The sequence below is a fragment of the Camelus ferus genome, chromosome 11, assembly GCF_009834535.1.
Source record: "Camelus ferus isolate YT-003-E chromosome 11, BCGSAC_Cfer_1.0, whole genome shotgun sequence".
NCBI lineage: Eukaryota > Metazoa > Chordata > Mammalia > Artiodactyla > Camelidae > Camelus > Camelus ferus.
In genome coordinates, this window is record NC_045706.1 from 27647977 (window position 1) to 27664254 (window position 16278).

The 16278-nt window shown below is 50.4% G+C and overlaps 1 protein-coding gene across 2 annotated transcripts in view; it reads right to left on the reverse strand.

The window, feature by feature from the left end:
* GOLGA7B (golgin A7 family member B) overlaps nt 1-15989 on the reverse strand; it is a 63840-nt gene extending 47851 nt beyond the window's left edge. Inside the window, exons 1-3 of one of the 2 annotated variants that reach the window (XM_032491151.1) lie at nt 15919-15989; nt 951-986; nt 772-859 (exon numbers count right to left, since the gene is read on the reverse strand). The gene's annotated coding sequence lies outside the window, so the exon portion shown is untranslated. The remainder of the gene's footprint in view (nt 1-771; nt 860-950; nt 987-15918) is intronic. The other variant, XM_032491152.1, reaches the window with a different exon arrangement.
* Nucleotides 15990-16278: the final 289 nt, after the last annotated feature.

A 16278-nucleotide genomic window follows, 5' to 3' on the forward strand; every position in this document is an offset into this window, starting at 1 on the left:
CTTCTGTTTGTTTAAGCCATGGCTGGTCCAGTTTTCCTTAACACATGAATTTCTAACTGATACAGCCAGGTTCCCATTGCCCTGATATTAAAATTCAAACTTCCTGCCAGTGCCCACACGACTCCCTCAGCCTGAACCCCTGGGTCCCTGTCATACTGCACTCCCCTCCACTTACCACACTCTGGCCACCCGCCAGACCAGCATCACTCCCTTCACGGGTAATATTCTTTACATCGTTGGCTCTTTCCATCAACAGGCTCCAGCTCCAAGTGTCACCTGCTCAGATGGCCCCTCTCTACCAACCCACCTGAAGAATAGTGAGTCTCATCACCTGTTTTATTTTATTCTGGGCACTGAGCACTATGAGAAATTATCATACGTGCTCATGCATTGACTGGTTTATTGTATGTCTCCCTACCCAGGCCCCACGCTAGAGTTTAGATCCCCCGAGGGGGACCAAGGCAGGATCTCACCTGTTCTGATCACTATTGTACCTCTGGTCCCTAGAAGAGTGGCCAGCACCAGACAGGGGCTTGATAAATCATAGCTTATTGAATAATGGATGAACTTACCAATGCTTACCACGCCCCTTATTCAATTAGTTCTAACCACTATGACATAATCAGGATAAACGTATTTGAAACCATTTTGCTGGTGAGCAAAAGGAAGTCCAGAGAGGTAAAGTTGTTTCTTGCTGATAAATGACAGGTACGTCCAGGTCGTAACCCATGAAGTGGACACAGCAGGATCCAGTCCCAGCCTCTGCTTTACCTGCTACGTGACCTTGAACAAGTCACTTAGGCCCTCCCAGCGCAGTCTCCACTTTGAAAGCAGGAGTGACAGTACTTTCCACACAGGACTAGAGGATTAAAGGGAACAGGTCAGAGACAGCACTTGGCACAATGCCTGGCACAGAGTAAGCACTATAAACCCTGAAAACAGATACTTACTCTCATTGCTAGTTCACAGTCACGATTCACGGACATCTGTAATGATAGGTCATAATTATTATGTTAGCTCAGGGATAATGAGTGCCACAGCCAGGCTGCACTCACTCAGGTCCTGACCTCAGACCTCGCACGCCTGCCACAAGCGCCCGCGACCCCCAGCACGGTCCTCACTCTCTAGACTCTAAGGCTACATGCAAGCCTGCATCTGCATCTCTGTTTGCTCAGGGGCAAGTGGCTCTCTGAGCTCCAGACCTGTGATGGGCACAGCCGAGGGCAGCTGTGGGCTCTGTGAAGCTCAGCTTGGCTCTGCTGGCTCTGTGGCCTCGGCTGGTCCACTCCTACTCCCCCCGGGAATGCACCTCTTCACTATGGGGTGGTGGAGCGCATGAGGTTTGGCTGACTGTGGGACCTTTGGGCAAGTTGCTGGAAGCTCTATTGTGCGCATTAGAATCTCTGCCAGGAACAAAGAGAGAGGTGGGACTCCACTCAGACAAACTATCACTTCCTGAGTGCCTACTGTATGCCAGCTACTCTTCTCCATGGTTTACCCATATCTCCATTGTGCAGATGAGGGAACAAACAAGACAAAAAGGTCTCGTTCAAAGTCACACACTTCGGTAAGTGTGGGAACCAGGTTTAAATCCAGGCAGCATGATTCTCACACCTCCTCCCCCTGGCTCCATCAGAACTCACTGGGCTGAGCACCCTATGATCCACCTAACTGCCATCCCCAGCAGGAACCATGGGCAGGAAAGGGCTGAGAGCCTGCGGGAGAGGAGGCTGCACCCTTGGGCTTTGATCAGCCATGTCAAGATGTAGCATCTGCTGCCCCAAAGGTCAGGCGGGCCCCACTTATGAGATCCCGCCAATGGATGTGGGAGCCACTAATGAGGCCATCGTGACAGACAGAGGCCAGCATGCCAGCTCTTCCCTCCATCTCTCACGCCAGGGGCATGGTGAAGGGCCTTGGGGAGGGGCAGTGGGCCCTGTTGGGACCAGGTGTTCTGGGTTCTTGCCATTCCTTGAAAAGTTCTGTCCTGGTTCCTTCCTTACTCTGTCCTTTTTCCTCCTCTGACCGCCTGAAGGCTCTCACAGAATGCCACTCTTAGAAGGACTTGAGAATTGTCTAGTCCATGGGTTTTCAACAGGGAGTAGTACTGTTCCCTAGAGATGTTAGAAATGAGCAGGGTTGTTTTGGTGATCACAACTTCTGGAGGTACTACTGGCATTTCATAGGCACGACCGAGGGATGTCACATGTCCCGCATTGCCTTAGAACAGTTCTGCACAGTGAGGAATGGCGCCACCCAAGATGCCACGAGCGCACCCACCCTCCACCACCAATTTCTACAGAAGAAGACACTAAAGTTCAAGGGGGAAAAGTGATTCAGTCAAGGTCACAGTGGCAGAAACTGCCAGTTGCCTACCAATTTCCCTTTCCCCTGTCCTCCTGAGAAAAGGAAACTTACACGTAGCTGAGTGCAACCCAGCTCAGAGATTCCACGTCCCCACTTCCCCAGCAGCTCTGTGTGAGCCATATGCAAGGTTCGGCCATGGGATGAAGGAGGTATGTTGTGTAGGACTGCCAAGAAGTCTCTGGGAAGGGCAGGGTATGCACTGCCTCCTCTTGCTGCCTGAGATGCAGATGGAGCCCTCGCAGCCCTCGCACTAAGGATGGAGGAGCAGCCAGATGGAAGGCTTCTGAGGCCCAGCCAAACGTGGAGCCACCAACCCAGCCCTGAACTACCTGCCTTCAGATGCCTGATACGTGAGAGAGAAATAAACTCTTTTTAAAGCTATTGTTACTTGGGAGATTTTCCTAATAGTTGCAACTAAATTGATATAGTCGTGTAACTGGTTCAGATTAACATTCGTCAAACATTTCTGGGGCCTCTAATGTGTCAGGCAGCACACTGGGCATTTTCACAGGCGTTATCTTCTGAGATAATCTTAGGAACTCTGAGTCTTAATCCCATGATGCAGATAAACTTGAAAAAAAAAAAAGCAAAGACCTAAAAGAGGAAGTAACTTCCTTATCTGTGGCAAGGAATGAGCAAGTGGCAAAGCCAGGACTGAGATCAAACCTCCTAACTCCTTGACCATTGCTACTTCTGCCCATGGCAAGAGGAAAACTGGGGCCAAGAGAGTGGCCATATGAGGGTGGCACTACTCAGCCGGCATGATGAGGACAGATGTGTTCTTGGCCAAAATGGGGCTCTTTGTGATAAAAAGAAGCCCAGGAAGGCAGCAAAGCCTCTCAGTGGATAAGTCCTGGGTTGCTGTTTCTCGAGCAGGAGGGTCACAGTCACTCATTCTTCATGTGAACTTCTGGTCATGGTGGACAAGGTAATTCAGGCCAGTTCTCTACTGAGGACAGTGAAAGAAAGGTGAGCCCCCCCCCCCCAAAATTGGAAAAAAAATCTTGAAAACAACAAAGGTGACAAACTGCTGAGGAATTGCTGGGCTAAGATCCGGGAGAAGACAAAAGTCCAAAAAAAGAAACCCAGCCTATAAAGCTGCTCTTACCAGAGGACACCTGCTTTCCCAGGAGAAGCAGGTACTGGAGCAGGAGCTGCACTCTGAGTATCCCCTCAGCACTGGAAGGAAAGAAGCGAAAACCCAGAGCTTGTCCCAGGCGGGAACTCTGAAAGCCCTGCACAGTGGTGGAACTGCAATACGCTAGCTGGGGTGCAGAGAAGTCAGGGAACAAACCTGACATGAACCAGCCCTTGTACAGACTTGCACCCTGGTCTCTTACCAGGAAATACCAAGCCTTGAAACGGAATTGTGGTGGTCCCAGAATAACAACACCCCTAAGCATATGCATGAAGCAAATAAAAATACTTCCTGGATTTTGAATCCAAGGCTTCGAGATAGTATTCTAACATCCATGAGAAAAGCTGAGGGAAAAATAGACAGTAGAGACAGACCCAAAAGTACATGAAGTATTGGTATTATCAGATGCAAGCTATAAACAACTACGCTTACTATGTTTAAAGAAATTAAAGGCCAAATTTAAAAAAATCTGGCAGGGAGTTAGAATCTGTAAAAAGTGGTGATCAATCCTGTCATTCTATGGGACCACCTGGAGACTGGTTTTGTGTTTAAAATAAAAAATTTGTGATGTAGATTGTGAGTGAGAAGTAGAATGCTTTTGTTTGGTAAACACAATTTTTACTTTTTGTTAAATATTTTACTGAATTTGAACAATATCTTTAAAATTGAAGTGCATTCTGTGTTTCAAAATTAAAGAAAAATCAATAATTATTGATTATTACATGATTATTAGTCAAAATAATTGTCATGTTAATAATTCTAAGATGGCCTCCAAGATTCCCACCACCCACAATTCATGACCTAACTAATCCCCTCACCTTGAGTGTGGGTGGAACCAGTGAATATAATGGAATATGATAGTCAGTTGATTTTGAGTTCATCAAAAGGGATATTATCCTGGGTGGGCCTGCTCTAATCAGGTGAGATGAGACAGCAGAAAGCTCTCTCCTGCCAGCCTTGAAAAAGGAGACTTGATGAATTCCCCATAGCTACAAGGAAATTAACTCTGCCAAAAACCACATGTGTTTGGAAGAGAACCCCAAGCCTCAGAAGACCCCACTGCCAGCTGACATCCTGATTGCAAGTTTGTGAGACTCCAAGCAAAGGACCCAGCTAACCTAAGCCTGGACTCCTGACCCACAAAAGCTGAAATAATAAATACATGTGTATTATTTTAAGCTGCTAAGTTTGTGGATATTTGTTACAGCAGCAATAGAAAACTAATGCACGTGACTAAGGCCCCCAGCCCCCCAGGCAGAGCTGGATGAACACACCCTAGTCCTCACACTACGCAGGAATTCCTGTCACTGCTTGCAGATGCTGAAATAGAGAAGTTACATGTCCCAACCAAGATCACAGCTGGCAAGTGACTAAGTCAGGCTGGAAGCCAGGCCTGTCCAACTCTAGGGCCGCCAAGGGTTTGCTCCGAGAGGATCCTGCAAGTGGCTAGTGAATGCGACACCCTCCATGCTGTCACTGGCAGGTCCTATGGTGACTTGCAGTGATTTCTGGTGACAATAGGAGCCCACCACTAAAAAGGGTGTGTGGAGGAAGCGGTTCCCACTCCCAGACTGGCCCCACCTCAACCCCACCTAGTCACCTAGGTGGGCAGTGGAGACAAGCCTCCAGCCTTTGCCTTTCTCAGCCCTCTGTTTATGTCCTTGACATCATGTTAGCAATTACTCCATTTGGACATCTTGCCTGTCCCAGCCTTCCCACTTGAATGTCAGCCATATGAGGGTCCACACTTGACATGGGCTCCCAGTGCCTGCTAGGGTGCTGGGCACATAGTAGGCATTGAATGACATTTGCTGGACAGATTTTGGTGCAAAAATATGATGACTTCTGTTCCTCCTCTGGATTCCTTTCACTTTCTTTCCCATGGCCCCATCTCCTGAGATGGCTCCCTCAGGGAGAATGAAGCTCCCACCCTTGCCAGCTCCACTCCAGATCATCCCACTCCACCCCACTGAGGACGTCCCAGGACATGAGACCCCCTGCCTGAAGGGTCCCAGGTTCCCAGAAACAGCACCTGCTCCCTCTGCTGGCAGAAGTGGGCAAGTGCATGGAGGTCCCCGATGCTGGAGATGCTGGAGATGCTGGAAATGCTGCGAAGACAGGATGGCAGGGCTCAGGAGAGCTCCCAGCCAGAAGCCCCTGAGCCAAGAAATCGGTGGGGGTAGGGAGGGTACTGGGGGAGTCAGTAGCCTGGCCTGAGTCCTGCCATAGTGAGGGGCCTCCTGCCCTGAGGCTTGAGGGCCTTGGCCTCAGCCTTACCCACAGGGCTGGCAAAGCAGCAAATGCCTCTGATGCTCTGTCTTTGCCAAGCAAGGCCTGGATGGGAGACCCCAGACCAGGAAAGGAGATACTGCTTCCCCCGGGAGAGCACATTACGCAGAGGGAAGGCATGCCCCTAGCAGCCCAGCCCTGAGAGCTCCCCAGTCCCACCCCATGATAAGAAGAGCGAGCACCGCACACCTACTACACGCATACCTCATCTGTCCTTGCAGGGAGGGTATTATCACTTCACCATATAGATGAGAAAACAGGCACAGAGAAAGTGGTGGAGTCAAAATTCTAACCCAGGTCAGTGTGAGTCTGAAAATTCCTGCTTTTTATATGCCCTGTATAGGTAGGCCTCATATATTATCTCTAATCCTACAACCAAGGAGGCCCTATTACCCAAGATGGTCATGTGTGGCTTCAGAGCCAAGGCTGGCTTGGGTGTGACTGAAGCTGGGCGGTGCCTCAGTGGGGAAGGACTTCCTAGAACCAAACAGCACTATGGTACCTCCTGGCTGGGTGACCTTGGGCAAATCACTTAGCCTCTCTGAACCACTGTATTCTCATCTGTAAAAGAAACATAGCTTCTGATTTAAAAAGTGGTTGTGAGGGGTTAGAGATCATGTGTGTCAAGTTCCCAGCACAGGGCACCTAGGCATAGAACAGCTGTTACTGCTTGGGGTTACTGTCATGTTATTGCATGTGCCTGTGTCTGATGTTCCTCTCTTCCCTCAGGTGGGCTGGCCTTAGTGACTCGCCTCTAACGGATAGAATACAGTGAGAGTGATGGTGTGCAACTTCAGAGGGCAGGCGAGGAAAGGCACTATGTCTCCTCCATGCTCGCTTCTGGATCACTCACTCCAGAGAAGCCAGATGCCACGTCATGAGGACACTCCACATGGCCTCCAGCCAGCAGCCACATGCACGAACTAGGAAGCAAGTTCCCCAGCCCCAGTCAAGCCTTCAGATAATGGCAGCCCTGGCCAACAACTTGATGGCAACCTCATGAGACGTCCCAAGTCAGAACTACCCATCTAAGCATCTAAGCTGCTGAATTCCTGACCCACAGAAACTGTACAGATCATAAATGTCTGCTGTTTGAAGTTTGTTGTTTATTAGTTATAAAAACATAACTAATACATTGTATAATCAGCATCCTTGGACCAGCAATTGCTTTGGGGTTGAGCTGCCTGAGTCTCCTCCCCAGAGCTGTGGTCACAGAGAATCTGCATTGAAGAGGGTCCAGGCCCTGTGGAGCTGGCCATGAAAGAAAGAATAACTAATACTGACTGAGTGTTTGCTATCTGCTAGGCGTTGAGCTAATAAACACTTTATATTTACCTTCCTAAGAAAAATCCCAAGAGGGAAATATTATCACCCTCACTTAACGGCTGGGGAAACTGAGGTGACCAAAGTTTGAGTAACCCACCCAAGATGACCCAGGGCAGCAGCAGAGCTGGGATTTGAATCAAACTCCACAATTTTCCAGCTCCCAAAAGAACTGAGTGGCCCCTGAAGGGCAGTGGCTCAAGGGCCCATTTCCTCTCTCCTGTCGCGCTCCCAACCCCCAACCACCACCACGGCCCACTTGCACTCCTGTGAGGGTGACTAACACGGGTTCTGGAACAAATCTCACCTAGCCTGCTGCCCCTTAGCCCCAAGGCAGTGCCTCTGCCCTCTCCCTGCTGTCAGCTGAGCCCACCCATCACCTGCCCCAGCGCACACAGGTCACTGAGCACATTCATGGTGAAGGGTCGCTCCAGGTCATCCAACCTAGCCCCCCACCCATGCGTTCTGACACAGAGACAGGCCCAGAGAGGTGCAGTAGCTTATCTAAAGGCAGAGACAGCACTGAGGTGGGAACCCAGGTCTCCAGGCTCCTCTCAATCCAGCCTGCACCCTGGGGCTGCCCTTCCCAGCACTACCTGCCCCGATACCCAGTGTAGGCTCCACCCATCGGCCCAGAGCCCTGGGACTGGAACCTAGGGCCAAACTTCCCGGCATCCTCCACTTCCCCACCCTTGGGGGAGCCAGGAGGAGGGGGCTTATCTCCACCTGTGATGTGGTGTTGTCTCACCCCACCCCCACCCTCCCTGCCAGGAGCCTTGATTAATGGGCTGGTGCTATCTTATCTCCCAGCTGCAGCAGTTAGGGATTACTGGGTGGTGGTAGGGCCCAGGCAGGATGCATCCTGCCCCCAGATGAACCTAAGAGCTCTGCAGGAGGGCGGGGAGCAGGAAGAAAGGGGACCAAGGGGCCTGCTCTCTAGCTGCCATCTTGTGCACCCACCTGAACTGACTGCGCTACAAAATGTGTAACTCACCTAGGACAGGGCCTGGCACTTAACAAGGACTCAATAAATGGTAGCCATTGTTACATTCTGCTGTTGTTAGCTCTTGGCAGTCCTTGGGACCCTGCCTGCCCTGGGGCTGAGCGGCCCTACTTAGCTAGGCAAAGTCTCCCCGACTGCATAGCCTATGGGCTAACCAAGAAGTCCCCTCCCCACTTCAGCCTCAGGTGCCCCATCTACAAAATGCACACAGGTTTGGGGTTTGGAAACAGGGTTGTAGGTCCGACGTTGTACTGAGTGAACTGGGAGTGGGTTTAGGGATTACGTATCCAGCTGTGAGGCTTTAGAAAACCCCTTCACACTCAGCCTCAACTTCCTCATCTGTAAAAGGGGTCTGATAATACCTGCATTGCCCGCCACACGGCGTTGTTAGGACGAAGCAACTTCTGGAAAGCTCCTCAGGGACTGTTCCATGTCATACTGAGTGTGGACCTTGGGTTTCTACAGAGATCAGACACCAAACTTTGACCAAGGGGTTCATGCTGATGCAAGTTGCTACTGACATAATGAATCCCAAATCCAGGGTCAGTTTTGGGAGAGAAAGTCTGCTTGAGTCACAGGCCCCCCTGCTAAGGCTGAGGAAGGGGGACCAGATGTTCTGCTGTGCCCAGGACAACCCCAGGTTATTCTGTTGCCCAAGTGCAATTGTTAGTAGCACCCCCTTTCACTCTCCAAGTGTCCCCCCTTGGAGAATCAGTTATGTGGTCCCTAGGCTGAAGGAACAAAGTTCTATACTCCCTCAGGGAGAGATTCCATCTAACCTTGAGCAAGCGGCCAGTGTGTCTGAAGTCAGGCAACTAACTCTACCAGGGCCAAGCAGGGGCCCAGACTCAGAACCCCATGGCTCAGAGGACTCTCCATAACCTTCTCCCTAACTTTCTCAAGAAACACGTGGTCACTATATAGGGGGAAGGAAAGATATGGAGATGAGGGAGGGAGGGGGAGGGTGGGGGAGGAAGGGACTTTCAGATGAATAGACAGAATAAGGGAAGAATGGATGAATGAAATGAGAGAAGCAGGAAAGAAAACAAGACGGACGGACATACCAGGAGAGCAGATGAATGGATGAAAGAATGTTGAAAGGGAGGGATGAGGAGATGGATGGGTGGATGGATGGCTAGATGGATGGATGGATGGATGGGTGGGTGGATGGATGCATGGGTGGATTGATGGGTGGATGGATTGACGAGGGGAGGGATGAAAAGAGATGAATATCAGAGTCTCACGGCCCCCAGCTCTTTGACAGAGCACACAAAACAAGGAGCCCAGCAGAAGTCTTTCTTTCCAGAAGGACATACAGATTGACCCTTTGGGAAAGAAGCCAGTCTTCCCTCCCCCACTCCATACACATTCCTAGGACCACTCCTTTCCCTTCAGTCTCTGCCTCTTCCCACTGCCCCTCTCCAAAGGGCAAAGTGCAGCACAGCCAGGAAAGCTATCTGCTATCAGCCGCATTTATCCCAGCCCTGTTTATTTTGGGTCTGCAATTAACAGAGTCTCCTTCCCAGATCAATTAATAGTGGAGGGGCCCAAAGAGGGCACCAGGAGCCCCAACAGGCCAGGTTACTCATTGATAAACAATGGGGAATCGATGGAGGCTACTCCCTAATCCTCTTCTGAGGTGTCCCTTCAGCCACCCCTTCCTGACTCCCAAAGAGGCCCCCCAGGTCCCAGGTAGATCTTACCTCAAGAAGGCTGACATGGCATGGTGCTAGAAAGCCCTGCCTCAAGGTGTGAGGGTCTGTGTAGGTGCCGCTGAAGTTCTGGATCTGCTTTTACCTGGGCAGCTCTCAGGATCAAGGTTAAAGGACTGTGTAGCCTAGTAGTAAAGATCATGGGCCCTGGGAAGGGACCAGACCTGTGTTCATAGACTCATCTCTTCTCATTTACCAGCTGTGTAACCTTGGGCAAGTGACTTAACCCCTCTGAGCTTCAGTCTTTCCCTCTATCAAATAGGGATGATGGTAAAACAGACCCATGTAAAAGGACACTGCGAGGATGGAATGAGTTAACTTATATAACACATGAAGCATGTCAGTCACTGGCCACAGCGTTGGGCTCCTTTGGGGAACCTGGGGTGCCCTTCTCAGCCTTTTCATCCTCCAGGCTCCTTCTACTCTGCCATGGGATCCCCTCAGGTACCAGGAGACAGTTGGAGGTTCAGTTTCCTCACTGCCCAGAAGGCTCTAAAGGTTCCTGGTTATCCTGTACAATAGCCACTGGCCACATGGGGATCTGTTTAAATTTAAATTAACTAAAATTAGTATTATTCAGCCATTAGAAAGGACTGTGGTACTGATCCATGCTACAACATAGATGAACCTCAAAACATGCTGTTAAGTGAAAAAGCAGGCACAAAAGGTCACATACGGTATGACTGCATTCCTAAGCAATGTTCAGAAGAGGCAAATCCATAGTGACAGAAAGCAGCTTGGTGGTTTCCAGGGGCTGGGGGCAGCAGATACAGAAAGAAACTGCTTAATGTGTACAGAGTTTCCTTTGGGGTGATGAAAATTTTAGAGCTAAATAGAAGTGGTGGTTGCCTCACATTGTGAATGTACTCTATGTCCTTGAATTGTTCATTTTAAAATGTTAATTTCATGTGATGTGAATTTCATCTCACATTAATAATAATAATAATAATTTACTTTAATTTAATTTAATTTAATTTAAAATTCAGTTCCTCTGTAGCACCAGCCACATTTTAAGTGCCCAGGAGCCACACGTGGCTAGTGACTCCCGAATTGGAGAGCAAAGACGCAGAGCATTTCCATCACTGCAGAGTTTTTTAAATGAACTTGACCTTCAGGTAATCAAATAATGATAGTGATAAAATCTCTTCGCATATATTATCTCATCTGACCCTCTCACCGGGATGATATTATTTTTTTTGTTTAACGACATGGGGAAACTGGGACCCAGAGAAGGAAATGGCAGGCCAAGGACTCATGCTGGGGCCTGTAGGCATCTGGGGTCCTTTCTGCCTCCCTCAGAGATGGGCCCGGGAAGTAACAACCAAATTCCCTGGCCTTCTAGATGTCCTGCTCACGTATCTGCTGTCTCCTGAAGGGGCCTTGGCACCAGTTTAAAGCAGGCAAGGGTGTGAAAGTGTGCAGTCTGGAAGCTGAAGGGTGCTTGGTTCCTGTTTGCAAAAACTGTGGGGAAGAGGACTTACTGCCAAGTGATTTGGAATTTTAACAAAAATTTCAGGAAGCCAGAGGCTGTAATGTAAGAGGAAGAGAAAGAATGCACCTTTCCCTGACCCCAAGTTCCCTGGCCACATTATTAGGTCAAGAGGGCATGGACCTCTTTGTCTCTAGTGGACCCTGAGCTATCTTCAGAGCTCTTCAGGGTGGGCAAGGGAGGGACACATCTCAGGCTAAAAAGGCGTGAAAGTTTTCCTGACCTTGGCATAATCCAGAATCATGGGGCAAATATGGAACGTTGGGAGAGTCAGAACTTTGTTCAGTCCCAGCTCCATCACTGGGTGACTCTGAGTAAGTTACTAAACCTCTCTGAGCCTCAGTTTCCTCCTCTGTAAAATGGGGGCTGACTGTGTGTGCCTCCCTCAGTTGCTTACCTTATGGCTACCTTACGGATGAATGTGACACCCAAACAGATGTGACACCCAAACACCCTATAAAAGGTCCTCACCAGGACCCAAGCAGTTCTCAGCTACTGTCCTTATGAGGATCCCTCCCTCCTTAAGCATGAACCTCTGGGAAGTCTTAAGATTAAAATCCTCGTTAATAATATTACTAATAATAGCACCATGAATAACAGCACTCACTGAAGGGTGATAATGAAATCCCAGAAGGAAGGACAGGCTAGCTGCCCTGCCTGTACTCAAACTATGTGCGGTAAGTCAGATCCACCTGGAAGATTCCCAACCGTGTGACCTTGGGCAAGTTCCTCAATCACCTGACTTCTTATCTATAAACAGGGATGATAATAACATCCACCTGTCAGCATTGCTGAGCAGTTTAAATGAGATGATAACGCACTTAGCACCATGGCAGGACATACAAATCTCTGCTAACACCCTTAATCAGAGCCCCAGGCTGGGTGCTGGGGAAGGTAAAATGGACATGAACCCAACTAACTATATCCCCAGGCAGAGGGCACAGGTTGTGTGGAGCTTCCAGAAGGGAGACAGTTCTCATTTCAGCCTCAAGGAGGCCCATGAGCCTTGGAGAGTGGCTGCGACCATAAACAGGAGGAGGGGCAGAAGCAGGGTCTGGGCACAGCCCCCTCCAAGGCCAGCATTTCTCAGCCTGGTTTCCAGACCACCACCTCAGAACCCCCGGGGAATGACATCTAAAGTACTGGAATCTGCAGGTGGCCGAGTAATCTGAATGTGTATTTCAACCTGCTTCCAAGGTGATTGTTCTGCACTGCAAATTTGGGAACCTCTCTCCCTTCCTGGCTGTGACAAGCCCCGGTCAGCCAGCCCAGTCAAGGTAAGTCTAGGAACCAGAGATAGGAAGTTAACCCCAAACCTCACCTGCCCGTCATAATGCTAACAATTAATCAAAAGCAAAAAGCCATGGGGCACATGCAGGGGTGAGGAGTAACAAGTGGCAGAGCACAGACACTGACCGATTTCAGCAGATGTCCACTGGACCAGAGTAACCACCGACCAATAAGAACAGAGGTCTTACCAATCAGAACACTCATAACAGCCAAATGGGGCCCAGTTGGCTGCAGGAGGCCCTGGAGAGGGTTCACACCCCTGGACAGAGGCCACTGTGGGGGACGGGAATGCTCAGCCCTTACCGTACTCGCCTCTCTCATCTGTCTTATCGGCTGAGTTCCCACAAGCCACATCATTTGAAATCAGGATCACCTTACTTTAAAAACAGCAATGGTGAAAAGCATTGATGCATGAGTGCTTCTCCACAGGGGCTCTGATGGCCTTTGGGGCAGGATAACTCTTAGTCATGAGAAAGGCTGGGACCTGGGACCCTTTGCGGCAGTGCTTGCACATGGACAAATGTCTCGTCGAGAAATAGATACAAAGAAATTACAAGAGACTAAAAATAACTATGTACATGCACAGTTGAGGCAAAATGTGAACAAGATACAAAAAGACAAAAAATCCAACTGCCACTTCTGAAGTGTAGGGGGCAAAAGCAGGGTACTTTGTGTGTTCCCCCCACACAGCACCGCCAAGGGGGTGGGCAGACCACCTAAGCCACCCCTCCCGCCCAACCCATGGATCCACCCCTACCTTCACCGCATTTAAGGGACCAGCTCGCCCCCACTCAGGGAGCGAGCAAGAGACCTGAGACTTGTTTTCATTCCCCAGGGTGTAGCACAGTCCCAGTAGTCTTGCCTGAATTTCTTGTCTGGCCTCTTACCAATTTCTATTGATTAAGGAGGCCAAGATCCCTGGTTGGTAACAGTCATGCAGGGCTAGGCTGGACATTGCAGGAATTTAGCACCCCTGGCCCCTGCCCACTAAACGCCCGTAGCAGCCTCAGTGGTCCTGATGGCCAAACCCAGGTGGTGGCATGCCATCCATCTAGGTGAGAAGCACTGCTAGCCCATCTTTCCTTGCTTTACAGGTGAAACAATTGAGACCCAAGGCCACAGCGCAGGCAGCGGGCGGGGGGATTACAGGAGAGCCAAAAGATATAGGCTGAGCCCAGGTCTCAGACAAACCTAACTGGGGCCTCGGTTTCCCAGAAGTGGGCAAGAGGGAAATAGGGACCCCTTTCTCGGAGCGCCCACGCTTAGAGCTGCCGCCAGCTGGAAGAGCAAGGGCCAGGTAGCCCCTACTGTGGCCCAGACCCTCGGCATCCCGAGCACAGAAGAGCCATTCTGGGGCCAGGCAAAGAGGCAGCGACCACCTCGTTGGCCCTCAGGGCAAGCACCCAGCAGTTCCCAGGCCAAGGCTCCAGCTCCCTCCTGGCAGAGGACAATTGCTCCATTGGGTAGGGTGGGGAGAGGAGATTCACTGGCTGAAGCCCTGCCCTGCTTCTCCTCACCCGCACCCTCTCCTTAATGAGGCTATTGTTTGCCCCGGGTTCCCCCATCAGCTGGCCCCCACCCCTACCACTCCTGCCCTGGGTTTCCCCTCCACAGTCCTGCCCTCTGGGACCTCCTGGGGGCTTCCTGACTTCCTCCCTTGCACTCTGAGCACAAGGTCCCTGGGACCTCTCTGACCTACAGTTCCCCAAACAGGGCCACTCACTTCCCTCTCCTAGCCTGTTTTTTAAATTAATCAAAGATGCATGGCCTGCCAATCCACTGCTGTTCAGCGTGAGAGGAGTTCCATCCTGAGAGCGTGTCATTCCATCCAAAAGCAAAGAAATCTGCTGTTTTATTTACAGACAAATGAACCATTCTATCTTGATTTGGGGAAACATGGAGAATAGCTTATGAACATTTAGGAGAGCCTTCCCAGACCCTGGGTGGTCAGGAACCAGCAGAATGGAGAATAGCTTTCAGCTGAACCATTTATAAATCTGGGGTCCCAAGGGCCCCATACAGCCACAGCCCCGGGCTGAGAGAGTGCGGCCACGCACCGGCTGCCTCCTGCGATTGCAAAAACCTCTTTCAACAGTTACACTGTAGCAGTTTTAAGCATCTTCAGGTACTTCTCACTTAATCTTACCAACAAGTCTGCAAAAGAAAGTCTCTTTTGCAGATGGGGAAACTGAGGCACCGGGAGTTGTGTCTTCTCCGAGTTCCCACATAATCAGTAGAAGCAAAAGCCTAATGACATGTGCCTTGACTCTCTGTCCGCCGCTCATTCTCTTCTCCACGAAGAGGTTTTGAGGCACCTCTCCACCCCTCAACCAGGAAGTCACTCTACTTGTGATTATAAGCTGTTTGTGTATTTGTTCATTGGCTGGCTGCCCCTCTAGACCTCACATTTCCTGAGGGCAGTGGCTGGGCCAACCAGAGTCAAACCTGCTACAGCCTCGTTACCTGAGTCCCACTGAAGTGTCCATGCTGGCCCTAGGGCCCTCCTCCCTTGCACGGCTGTTTGGGTCAGTGCACAACAGGATGGAACTCCCCACAGGCACTTCTCACAAGCAGGCAGAAAGGAATCCACAAGCCACAGAGGGAAGTCTGGGGTTCAAGTCCTGGCTCTGCTCTTTGGCTTTGTGACTTGGGCATGTACCTGAACTTCTCTGGGTCTCAGTTTTCTCCTTAGGGAGAAGAGGAGAGCATTACTCAGCCTTCTCTCCATGCCCAGCCCTGTCCAGAGAATACCAACAGTGCCCATCCTCCATCTCACTTCATTTTGCACTTCAGATAGGCATTCTTAGAACTAGACCAAGCCCCAGGCCCAAGACAAAACAAGCCTGGTCTCTGCTTTTTTTGCAGAGTCACGTGAGATCCAGGACAAATGGTAAGGCTGCAGGTGTCCAGGCTTATAGAATGGAGGACTACGTCACCTTCCGGGACACTTGGAGCAGTGACAGTGAGCCCAGCCCCTCCAGGACTAGGCCCCCACTGCCACCAGGGTGCCCAGATATCCTGAGCAGGTCTTCCTGAACTGCTGCCCAGAACACAGGCAGTGCAGCAGGAAAGCCTGGCACAGCTGGGGGCCTCTGGGACAGATGTAGGCTGCAGTCCACAAAGCTGCAATGCTGGAAAAGAAAACAGTGCTATAGGTGTGGAAGGAAGAGCACTGGACTGGGAGTTAGGAAGGTCAAGTTCTGGTTTCCTCTTATAGAAAGTGGTGGGGGATGAGGGGGGTGCAGAGGGACAATCGCAGTGGGGCCAGGCTAGCACTATATTTCTCTTAATTTCACAGACCACTCACCCTGGGCTTTTTGTGGAGCACTCAGCAGCAGCTGCTACGAAGACAGATGTCCCAGCAGGTGAGACTGTAAATGGCAGATAATTCCAGGAGACTCTGAAATAAGGACAAGATTCTGTCTCACCTCTTCAGGCACCTCAGCCCTCTGGCAGGCAGGCAAGCCTGTGCTGGCAGGACCTCTTCACAGCTGAGGACAGAAGAGGTCCTACTTTGGTTCAAGGACAAAGTCAGCCTCACCTCCATCATCATCCCAACCCCCTTTCTCTTCATTATCTCATTTGATCCTCAGGATAGCCCCATGGAGAATGCAAGGCAGAGGTGGTTCTCATTTCACAGATGAGGAAACTGAGACTCAGGGTGTGG